Below are 11,864 nucleotides of genomic sequence, written 5' to 3'. Positions count from 1 at the left end.
TGGTTTCTAGTAAATCTATACAGCTCAGTTTCCAGCAAATCTTACGTTTTGGGTGGAACTATCATCTCATCCTCTGGCAGTTCAGATCATTGCAAAGCACAGCTCATATCTAGACTCTGGCCAAGCATCTCAGGCTTGCTCCACTTAACGTTCTCTGTCCCACCCCCCTTGATCTGTTTCCTCACTCAGTCCTCCAAGTCACTTTGACTTCTGTTGTCTGTTGCTATTTTACTGTAACCTCTTTTTCCTCTCCCTTTTTGTTCTTTTCTCATCCTCCTCCCCCACCTCCTCCTCTTATTTCTCTTCTTTGTCTCTTGAGCAGAGGCAGAGATAGAAGTAGATTTAAGAATTCCACACTATATCTTTTTCAAAAAAATTACACACATTCTCTCCTGTGGTGTTTACCACAATTTAGAGAAAATTGATAATGTGCCCATCTTATAGAGAAACTGAGAATCAAAGATGCTAAGTGAGATCACTTAGATCACATGGTCATTAAGTGGCAGAACCAAGATTAGTGGCTAAAAAATATGGAGACATTCAAGCTAGTTTAATTGTTCCTATTCATTATCAGTTCCTTGTGTGACTGCATCTAGTTTATCAAACCACTGTAGTTCACAAACATATAACTTGAAGCTTGGCCTCTAGTGTTCAACATTCCAGGAACACACAACTTCCTAGACACACTTCCCAGGGCTCTTCAGTCTTTCTGCTGAGTTTCTTCTTCTGGTCCTTCACCTTGCGTGGCTTCACATGCTGCTCACTGAGTGAAGACCTCTTCCTGTGCAGCAAACAGAAGTGGCTTGCAGAGGATTGGCTGGTCAGGGAAAGAGACTCCAGACAGTAAGAAAACAGAGGGTATCTACTGGGCCAATAGAAAAGAATCTACTTGAGCCTGGCTTTCACTGAAGAGATGGTGTTTAAGCTAGCACCAGCAGAGCATGGTTGCTCTTTCTTTCAATGTGTAGTGAGCTTTCATCATGTGCCAACCACAACAAAAAAATACACACCGATGTGGAATTCCCAAGTGCCCTGCACCATTTCAGTTGCTTGGATGTACAGTAACTCATTTCACTCACCCAGACCCATGAAGCATATTGCCTTTGCCCAGTTTCACAAAGAATAAAAAGAAGGCATAGTAAGATGAAACTTTGTAGGGGGAAACTGACATGTAGCACAGGCACCTTATCCTCCCCCCACATGTGAGGTTAGACTGGACCCACAGGAAGGAGGAGGGCACACCGACCGCATAGCCACCTTGACTCTAAAAAGAAAAGAGGCAGAGTACCAAGATGCTCTGTTTCTCTTTTTATTTCAGGTCAGAAGAGTGGGGGATGCCAAAGGCAGGACAATGTTTTAAGGACAGGTAACGATGCCTGTGGATATTGAAAGGGAGATCGGAGGCCAAAGTTGTATAATCCACAAGTATGTAATATAAAATTTGGGGAGACTAGTGATATTGCATAAAGGAACCTTGGAATTCAGTGATGCCCATGGATAAATACTGTATACATGGCCAGTGGGGAAGTCATATGACTGAGTGACAGACGTGACACAGTGTGGTGGAGAGAGAGAGTATGCAACAGGGTGCCTGGGTAGAGTGTGAGCAGCATAGTTTGCAAGGCCGGCTTTAGCATCTCAACAGGCTTGGCTGTCAAGTTGCTGAATATCTGAGTCCTGTTGTAGGAACACTTCTAGTTGCTAGTAGAGGTTGGGTGTGGAAGGGGCATTAAGGGAAGCTTATGACAGGGGCATTAGCAGAAGAAGACTAATTAGAACGTAAACAACATGTCTGTGGCTTTGAGTGGCAGGCTGGGAGTAGAGAAGGGAAGATGCACTCAGACTAGAGACATTTTTGAAGATAGGATGGGTAAGAAGTTTGAGGGAGAAGAAGGGACCGTGGCTGATGCTTAGGTTTTGGTCTAGGCTAGGTGAAAATGTGAGGCAATATTTGACTGAGTCCCAGTCAGCTGAGTGAAGGCGAAGCAGGGGAAGTCGACCCTGGGCTCCAACTCACGCAGAGCCACTGCACAGCTGGGACTTAGGAAAGCTGGGGCAGAAGCCCATGGAGCTAGCTCAGCCCCACACTTAGTGCACAGCGAGACCGCCAAACTGAAGCCTCTGTGAACTCTAATAGACTAGAAATGGTGAAGTTTAAATGAACAGATACTCCAGGCTCCTCTGGTCACAGAGCAATCACCCATCCTAAAGTATGACCATTTTCTTCATTTTTTAATGTCGTTTCCAGACTGCCTTATATTTCAGTTCAGAGATGCCATTTTATCTAGCTGGATTCTTTTTAGTTCAACCCAATTTTAACCCCAATGTTCAAGTTATTTTTTCCCATTATTCCCATAAATGGAAGCAAATCGTACCATTGTATATAAATGCAGCTGTTTTTCCTCTCTTCTCTTTTCTCATTTTAGATGAAACTCTTCCCTCTTCTTTTTTTTTTTTATTAACAACACTTCCCCTCCAGCCCCTATTCCTGCAGAGAGCTTCCCCATTAGCTATTTGTGTTCCTGGTCTCCCATGATCCTTCCTGCTTCTTCAGGGACCCCCTGTAGAGATGTTTTCTTATATAATCAAATTATAGGTCAAATTCATCAAAGGAATGGCACACGGGTACATTTCTTACACACGTTCAAATTAATGAAATAAGTAATACATTCCTTTTTAAGCGGAGCACTGGTAAATAATGTTGTTCTTTGAGAGATGGAAATGAAGTAAGAAATGTAGCTGGTAAGGATACCTACACTTCTCATTAAACTGGACACCTGTACAAGTCAGATCAGCATCCCCACCACTTGTGATGGCCATGTATGGGCATATGATAGCATAAAAAGTTATATTTTTATTGATTGATATTATATATTGCATTAGATATTACTTTTTCAATTAGCCATTTGTCAACAATGTGAGTTGTTAATGTTTCTTTATCGGTGTGTTATGTGCTTGCCTAGAATGCATGAAGTTCTATATTACCACAAGAAAAATTTTTGTGTGCTTCTGGGGTTGCTTAGCAACTTTCATTGCACTTTCTCCCTGTACAAAGGGCACAGAGGTAAGTAAATGACTGCTAACACTGCCAAACTCTGGGTAAACACTGATTAGAGCTCAAGATTTCACCAGGAAAGCCCCTTTATTTCTACTGACTATGTAGTACAAACAAAACCACTCAATTATGTGTTAGCTTTTTTTTCTTTTTTTGTCCATCAAAAATAAAAATCTGCCTTGAGAAAATGACTTTGCTCTCAAGTAGAGTTTCATGCTTTTCCTAATGTTGACACATAATCTCGTTTACTATTGATGGCTCATGATACTTTTCCTTTAAAACCCTAAAAAAAAAAAAGGATACTAATGTTTTTAACCATTATTTCATAAAGTTTGTGTAGGACGTACACCATGATGGTCAAACCATGTGGCTTACATTTCAGGATCTAACACTTAAAAAGGTTAATAACTTCCTGAGGGTATGATATGAAAAGTGAAATTTATAATGACAACTCTGAGGTGTTTATTGGGAAAGGCAGATGATTTGGATAAATCCAGTACTTGTACATTTTTTAAAAAACAAAAAACCACCCTGGCTTAAGATTGCAGTGCATCATTCTAAAATCTGTTTATGGAGCGTACCCCTGGGTGCTTTGGAGCGCGCCCCTGGGTGCTTTGAGGTTCCAGGAAGGACGTTGTGACTAGAAACTTTCCTGTAGCACTGCAGGCCACATGGTGAACATGGAGGACATGCTCGCTGATTGGCCAAGACACTTTGCAATATGGGCTAATGTACTTTCAATGCATAGATAATTTCTAAGATGAGAAATTTTTCTCTGGGAATAAAGAAAATAGCTCGTGTCTGACCTAAGGTATTGCCGTGAGACTTTCCCTTGTGTAATTCTAGTTTCTTCTCTTCATGCCCTGTTGGAATGGGCAGTAGGTAAGTCAACCCAACTGTTCATTTGCCGTAAAGAGCCCATGAGCTCTTCCAGCAACTGCTCCTTCAGACAAGGCCCCTGAGCCCTGCAGGCCAACTGCTTTCCCACAGCTCAAAGGCAGCAGAGTGAGCTGCCTGCACACCATAGTCAGCACTCCTGGGTCCCAAGCCTTTCCAACCTGGCCGGAGCCAGGAAGACTTATGTCAGATTACAAGAAACAAAGACCACCACATCACCACAATCAACTCTCATGTTTCTAAAGTCTGTGTGATTAAGACATTAAGCCCTACCATATCCAAGCATGCATGAGTACAGGTTAATTTTGCACAACGAAAACAATATTCACTTTGGGTGGACAGATGGCTCAGCGGTTAAGAGCCACCAGTTGCTCTTTCAATGCACCTCATTTGATTCCCAGCACCTACATGCTGGCTCACAACTGTTTGTAACCCTAGTTCTAGGAGCTCAGATCCCCTCTTCTGGCCTTCACAGGCACTGAATCAGACTGTGTGTAGACATCTGTGCAGGCAAAACACCCACGCACTCAAAACAAAAATGAAGTTTTAAGTCGTTTTTAAGTATTCACTTAATACATACGGAAACAAGCATCTTTCAGGTTTGTGAGCCCTGGCAGTGTCTAAGACACCAATTGAGGAGATGGGGCGTAAATGTGTGAGTCAATCAACAAGGCAAGGTGACTCAGACAAATGATGTAGAAAGGCCTCTCTGGGGAAGTAGCTTTTAAGGTATAGACTTGAAAAAGAACCAGAATTTTAAAACATAGGGTGTGACAATACAGGACAAAGGACTGTGAGGGCAAATCCTTCACATGAATGGATTCAATGAAGTGGCCAAAGAATGAAGAAGAGTTTCAATTTCATCGTAAGAAATGTTACCACCTAAGAGCCAACTTAACTACCCCCTTAAGCAGATGTGAAGACTGAGGCAAAGGAAAGTTAAAGGCATTTGCAAGCCCACCTGGGTTCACCAGTGTGATTAAAGATGGCCTCCGTAAACATAAATTAGCCAGCTTACCTGCACCATGGCATCTTTTATAAGCTCCCATGTGTCCAACATGAAACATCCATAGATGTTTAAAATCTGGGCAATGAATTCAATAAGGAGTTTAAGCAAATAATTTACTTATAGGGTTAAGGGTTACAGGGGGAAAAAACACTCAAATACACATTAAACCTTTTCCTTTGGAGAAACACCCAGGAAATCAAAGATCTTAACATCACACAAACAATTCTAAAAAAAAAAAAAAATTAAGTTTCCTTTTTTTTTTTTGTAGTTATAAAATTTTGTTCCCTTAGATTTTTTATTACACAAATCCCAATAGATAATATATTACTACAGATTGCTATAGATAAAGCCATCATTCAAAATTATTAAATTAGTTGCATATTTTGAACTACTCTTGATGAAGACAAATAAAGTTTAGCATTGATAAGGCAGCAGAGAGTTGGTTTAGAGACTCCCGGCTATTCAATAATGTTGGCATGGTCATTAAAGATAGCATTCTGTGTTTTCCCCTCAGCATGACTATTTATGCTGACATGATCTGTGGCTGCAGCAGTGACTGGAGCACTGTCCCTTTCAAGAGCTGGTCCTTGCACTGCTACGCAGATGGCTGCTTACTCAACTCGTAGTTGATAAGTCGTCCTCCCTGAATGAGCTGAGCTACTTCATTTGTTATATGGCATCCAAACAGAAGCCAGTTTCGAGGTTGTACCTTGTAGGCAAATCTCATGAATGTCAGAGAATAGCAACAGAGAGCGAAAGTCATCTTCCCACTGATAATCTCTGTAGATTTCTTCATGTCATTGAAAGCAGCAATGGGGAGACCCCAGTTGGCAACTGGGCCCCAGAAGTGCGTACTCATGAGATAGTCTCGGAAGTCCTTGCTCCGGACATACTCTGCCGCTTTGCGTACCAGCGCTCCAGCCATGATCGTGCCGTAGGCAGGGAAGCCACTACCTAGACAGATGACACTGCCGACCCGGCAGAGGCCCTCCGCCCCTTTTTTTAAAAAAGCCCAAATGACAGGTAGAAAAAAAAATGAATAGTAACTAATATATGATGGGTATAGAATGAATGGTTGATTGAACTTTATCAAAAGCAGGTTGCATTTCAAGAGAGGCTGCATATTTATATAATGAGAATTATGTGGAAGGCTACTCCAATACCCAGCACAATCAGGATGACCAGCTGGTGTGGTCCATTAACAAAAAGTACAAGACTCACTGGCAGCTGGAGAGGAGCCAGCTGTGTAGCCAGCTGTGGCATGACCTTACTGCTTCCAGTAGGTAGATTTTTCCATCCACAGGTACTCAAGGCTCGAACAATGCCTTTTCTACCTTGGGACTTGCTTTCCCAGACTCACCGATCTTCCTCAGACTTTTCTCTCTCCAACCAAATCAATTCATTCCTCAGAGCCCCGGGCTCACAGAGTCAAGGGTGGCTAAAGCAATGCCCTACTGACCAGAGGCTGGGCCATGACTCCTAGGGTTACCTAGAGCATCTTTTTAAAGAAGAACAAGATGCATTTTGGTACATTTATAATCTAATCCTCCATGAAGTCTCTTGAGTGTATTGTTCTGTTAGAAGGCATTCTCTCTTCTCCTTGTATGGTGGGAGCTAAAAAGAAAAAAATGCTGAGATGGGAATGAGAAGCAAACCCCAGCCAGCCCCGGGTCCAACCTGAGGGGACAATGGGTGGCTGCACCCTGAGGCCTTTATTCTTCAGCTCTAGCCATCGCTGCAACTTTGGTTTCTTCAGGATTCAGCTGTCATGGATCAACTCATTACCTAAACTTGGGAGGAATGTTGAGACTGTGCCAGAATTCAAGATGGCTAATCTCAGGCAATTCTCAGAAACTGGTACCCCTATTTTGTATGAAACCAGCCTTTTACTCCACATAGGACACTATCAACAACAACAACAACAAAAAGAAAAAAGAGATACAAGCCGTGGTCAGAAGTTGTAGAGTCTGCTTTAAGCCACATCCTACACTTTAGGAATAAAACTTATTTTTTAGATGCTTAATTATTCCAGCTCTACCCTTGTCGTTTCAATGGTGGCCTTGGGCTCTAAAACCTTGACTTAGTAAATGTGCTGCCAGCTTGAAGACTCTTCCGTGGCAGGGCAGCCAACGGAGCCTAGTTCAAAAGCAGCCTTTCCCAGTGACAAAAATCAGATTCTTAACCGTAATTTTATGTGGGTCCTTGCATAAAATCTGAAAGTTCATGTGAGCAACTACTCTGCTGTGGGGTTATTCCACTGATCCTCAGGGAAAGGAGAAGCTGTGCACACTGCACGGGCCATTCAGCAAGCAAACGAGACAGAAGATGCCTCCAGGACTGATTCTTCTACCTGAACACACAGCTGCAGGCTGTGACAGGTACATACATGCTCCAGAACCCACAGCTTTGGATGTGGAGAAAACAGTCCACATTCATTTCGCATCTGTAAAAATCAGCCCCCTAGGCCAACCTCAATATACTCTCAGGGGTTCTAGAGTCAGGCTGGAATAGGGAAGGTCTGACTGCAGCGCCCTGGTGGGCTGTCAGGTAGAAGAAGCACTTTAGTTCATTCTGAGCAGCAGTCAAAGAGGTAAGACACGGAGGAAAGAAAGGAGGGGGGTCTTGCAATTCATGTACAGCACCTCCTCAAGTCATTGGGGCTGCTGATGCTACAATGAGCCAAGTCCCAGCGGCACGAGAGAGTTGTTGCTAAAGATGGCTAAGAAGTATATGCACTGTCGACATGAAAGCGGGAAGAGTTCTTTGTAAGTGCAGATGGGATGCATGCTGGTTTGCCACACTGGAGGACTTTGAGAAATGGGCTGCAGGAGAAGATGGAGATGGGACCGCTCATCTCTCATCTCTCCGGAGTCTTAGGAATTTCCTCTGTGTGCCAGGACTGTATCAAATGCTTTCCCTTTGTTAACTCACCAGTGTTAACTCACTGGGGCTGGTATGCAACCTCACCACAAAGAAATTGATGTTCTTATCCCATCCTTACAGATGAGGAGACTGAGGCACAGAAAAGCCCTGGCAAGTGTCAGAGAAGGAACTTTTGGCTGCCCATCACCACTACCCACCTTCTTAAACTCTGCAGCACTCTGCCTCAGAACACTGTTCTCAGGATGGTTGGTGTCTTTCCTGTGGCTCCTCTGCATGACTTCTCTGTTCATCTTACTGAGAGCTATTCACTGATAAACCAGCCTCTTCTACTTGCCATTGGTTAACGTGAATACACCTTTCCTTTCCCTACATGGGCAATGAAATCCCCAGCTATGATTTTTGTTGACGATAGGCCTTGAGATAATTTTGTTTTTTCAAATGTCCCTCCCACCATAGTTCCTGTATCCACCATCATGGGATGCTCAAGGCTAACAAAAGGAGTTGATGTTAGCAAACACTTACTTGATAACAATGCATATGCAATGGGTACAGTCAAAAAAAAAATCAAAGAATGATGCTAAACCGAACATGCAAAATGCATAGTTTTTACTCCTTAGAATTTTATAAATAATTCTAGACACAGTATGAATAGTTGCTACTTGCACAGTGTTATATGCCAGGTTCCCTCTTAAACTCTGTTCTCATGGTAACAAATTTAATAGTCAGGAAAAACCCAATGCTAGTGCCTCATTTTATCCCTATTTTGGAGAGGAGAAAACCAGGGCACAAAGAGCTTCAGTTTCACTGCCTGAACTAGTAAGCCAACTGGTATGCAGTGTGAATGAGGGAAGAAGCCTTTACCAAGTAGTCTGGAGGAGGCTCAAGGAAGCACACTGATCCAAGAGTCACCACGGGAATGGGACGCAAATGAGCACATAAAACCAAAGGCAGCGTCTGGATTTCCAGTTAGCTTGTCGGGTTAAAAGATGGGAGAAGAGCTGGAGACATGTCTCATTAAGAGCTCTTCCTGCCTTTCCAGGACCCTCATACATTTCCCAGCACCCATGTGGGGTAGCTTACAACCAAACACCTGTAGCTCCTACCCTGGGAACTCTAAAGACATGTCTAGTCTCTGATCATGCATCACATACACACACACACACACACACACACACACACACACACACACACACATGCAAACACACACACAAGCACACATACATACAAATATGCATACATGCACACATGCACATACATATACATGGCATACACACAGGCTATAAACAGCATACACTCACAGAGACACACATACACTTTTGAAGGAAAAAAAAAAACACTGGAAAAGATGTCTCCAGGTTAAAAGCACTTGTTTATTCTTGCTGAGGAGCAGAGTTCAAATCCCAGCATCCTTAGGAGGACTGAAAGCCACCTCTAATTCCATATCCAGGGACCCAAAACCCTCTTCTGATCTATGCAGAAAGAAGGCATATGCATGGTGCACATACATACATGCAGGCAGACATTCATATACATAAATTGAAAAATTAATAATAAATCTTTTAAAGATGGAAGGATCCTACCTGGGTTCATTTGTTTGTTCTGCCTGGTTCTTTTGTTTGTAAAGCCTTCTCGGGCCCTTCTATGATGGCTCAGCTGTGAAAGGAGTTTCTTCTTGGCACTTGTCCCCATTCTGACACTGTTCCTGGAGATTTTGCCTGTTGTTTAAGGTTCTTGATCCCCAGCCATCTTCTGGCATGTATTGGACTTCTTATGGGTGAAAATACAGCATAATGAAGTGCAGAGGGCTCTACATGACTTCCTTAGCATCACTTTGTGATCCCTGCTAAAGCCTTGTCTTAGTTTCCCCATTCTCTCTCCCTCCCTCCCTCCCTCCATATCTCTCTCTCTTTCTCTCTCTCTCTCTCTCTCTCTCTCTCTCTCTCTCTCTCTCTCTCTCTCTCTCTCTCTCTCTCTCTCCCTCTCTCTCCCTCTCTCTCCCTTTCTCTCAGTCCCTCTCTCTCCCTCACTCTCTGTCCTCACTCTCTCTGTGTATGTGTATGTCTGTCTCTGTCTTTCTGTTTGTGTGTATGTGTGTATTTGTTTGTGTGTGTGGAAGCCCACATATCTGCAGACACTTATGATGGGCTCACTTGTGAATACACTCGTGTAGAAACCAGAGAGCATCTTGTATGTCATTCCTCAGAAACACCATTCACCTTATGTTTCGAGACAGGGTTTCCCACTGGCTAGACAGACTAACTAGCCAGATGTTCAAGGGACTCCCACTTTCTTCCTCCCAAGTACTCAGATGATAAGTATGCACCACCTTCTCCAGCTTTTCTCCAGTGGATTTTGGAGATTAAAGTTAGGGTTCAAAAGAAACTCTTTACCAAGTTATCTCCCCAGTCTCCTGAATTACTTTTAACCTAATATTCTTGATTGCTTGTTATAAGGGAATTAAAGAGTCAGTTACAGAAATTTATAGAGATGATACAAAATTCATCCATATGCCCCAAATCTAATTTCCCTGCTAGTAATATCTTATATAAATATAGGTATGGTATTTTGTCATAATTAACAAACCAGTGCTGATATGCCATTATTAATTATATGTTATAAATCTATTCCATCTTTCTTAATCTTTAGCAATATCCTATTTTCTGTTGCATGAACCTAGCTAGAATCTGACACAGCATCTGGTAGTCTTGTCTCCCTAGATTTCCCTTGGTTGTGATGTTTCAGACTTTTTTTATTATTATGAAATTTTGAGGAATGCTGATGAGGTATTTAGGAAATGCCCTTCAGTTAGCATTTGCTGGCTCTCATAATGAAGCTTCATGGAGGAAAGGAGAAAACTTTGAACTGTATCGTATCAAGGCCACATGCCATTCACATGTATGTGTCTTTTGATGTTGACTTCTACATTCTTTACTTCCTCTGTTGCTGTGATTAATAGTGTGATAAAAGTAACAAAGAGGACCAGGCTTGCTTGGGCTCACAGCTTGGGGATACAGTCCATTGTATCAGGGAAGCTACATCAGCTAGAGTTTGCAGTGGATTGTCAAACTGTGCCTGCAGGCAGGAAGCCTGAAGAGATGCACTCTGGTGCTCAGAGGACTCTCCACTCCACTCAGTCCTGATCTTCAGCCTACGCAAGGGGGTCATGCACAGTTAAAGAGAGATTAACCTAATCTAAACAATCCCTTAGAAGCTTGTTCCCTAGATCACTATAGTGGCTCACAACCACTTGTAACTTTAGCTCTACAGGAATCTGATAGCTCTAGGTTTTTTGAACACCCAAATGTACATACACACACACACACACACACACACACACACACACACACACACACACACCACATACTTAGAAATAATAAAACTAAATCTTATTCAAAAGTCATAAATACCTCAAATAAAGCTTAGAATCTACCTGAAGACCATAAGAAAAGCAAAAACAACCCAAATCCAGAAAATGACCACAAATAACAAAGATAAAGGCATAAATTAATGAAAGGGAGACTAAAAGAACGGAGCAAAGAGTTGGTTCCTTCAAATAATAAGAAGTTGTGTGTAGATCTCTTTCTTTTTGAGGTCATGGGGGGCGGGGATCGCAACTGCCAAAATGAAGTTCAATCTCTTCGTGTCTTTTGACTGAATCAAGTACAGCAAACGACATTTCAATGCACCTTCTCACATTCAGAGGAAGAACGTGTCTTCCCCTCTTTCCAAAGAGCTGAGACAGAAGTATAATGCTTGGTCTATGCCCATTCAAAAGGATGATGAAGTTCAGGTTGTTCGAGGACACTACAAAGGCCAGCAGATTGGCAAGGTGGTCCAAGTGTACAGGAAGAAATTTGTCATTTACACTGAATGAGTCCAGCGAGAGAAGGCTAATGGCACACCAGACTACAGCTGGACAAGGACTGCAAGAAGATCCTGGAAAGGAAAGTCAAGCCTGGACAGGTAGGAAAGGAGAAGGGCAAATACAAGGAAGGAACAATTGAGAAGATGCAGGAGTAG

At 42.6% G+C, this 11,864-nt stretch overlaps 2 pseudogenes across 1 annotated transcript; one reads left to right on the top strand and one right to left on the bottom strand.

Moving 5' to 3' along the window:
* Positions 1-5,237: 5,237 nt before the first annotated feature.
* LOC116069248 lies at positions 5,238-5,949 on the bottom strand (annotated as a pseudogene). Its single transcript, XR_004109937.1, has one exon. The product of XR_004109937.1 is annotated as a mitochondrial pyruvate carrier 1 pseudogene (transcript).
* Positions 5,950-11,466: 5,517 nt separating this feature from the next.
* Positions 11,467-11,864, top strand: LOC116069827 (annotated as a pseudogene).

This window comes from Mastomys coucha, unplaced genomic scaffold (genome assembly GCF_008632895.1).
Source record: "Mastomys coucha isolate ucsf_1 unplaced genomic scaffold, UCSF_Mcou_1 pScaffold22, whole genome shotgun sequence".
Classification (NCBI taxonomy): Eukaryota; Metazoa; Chordata; class Mammalia; order Rodentia; family Muridae; genus Mastomys; species Mastomys coucha.
The sequence above is the reverse complement of the archived record's forward strand: the minus strand, read 5'-3'. Positions and strand labels throughout refer to the sequence as shown.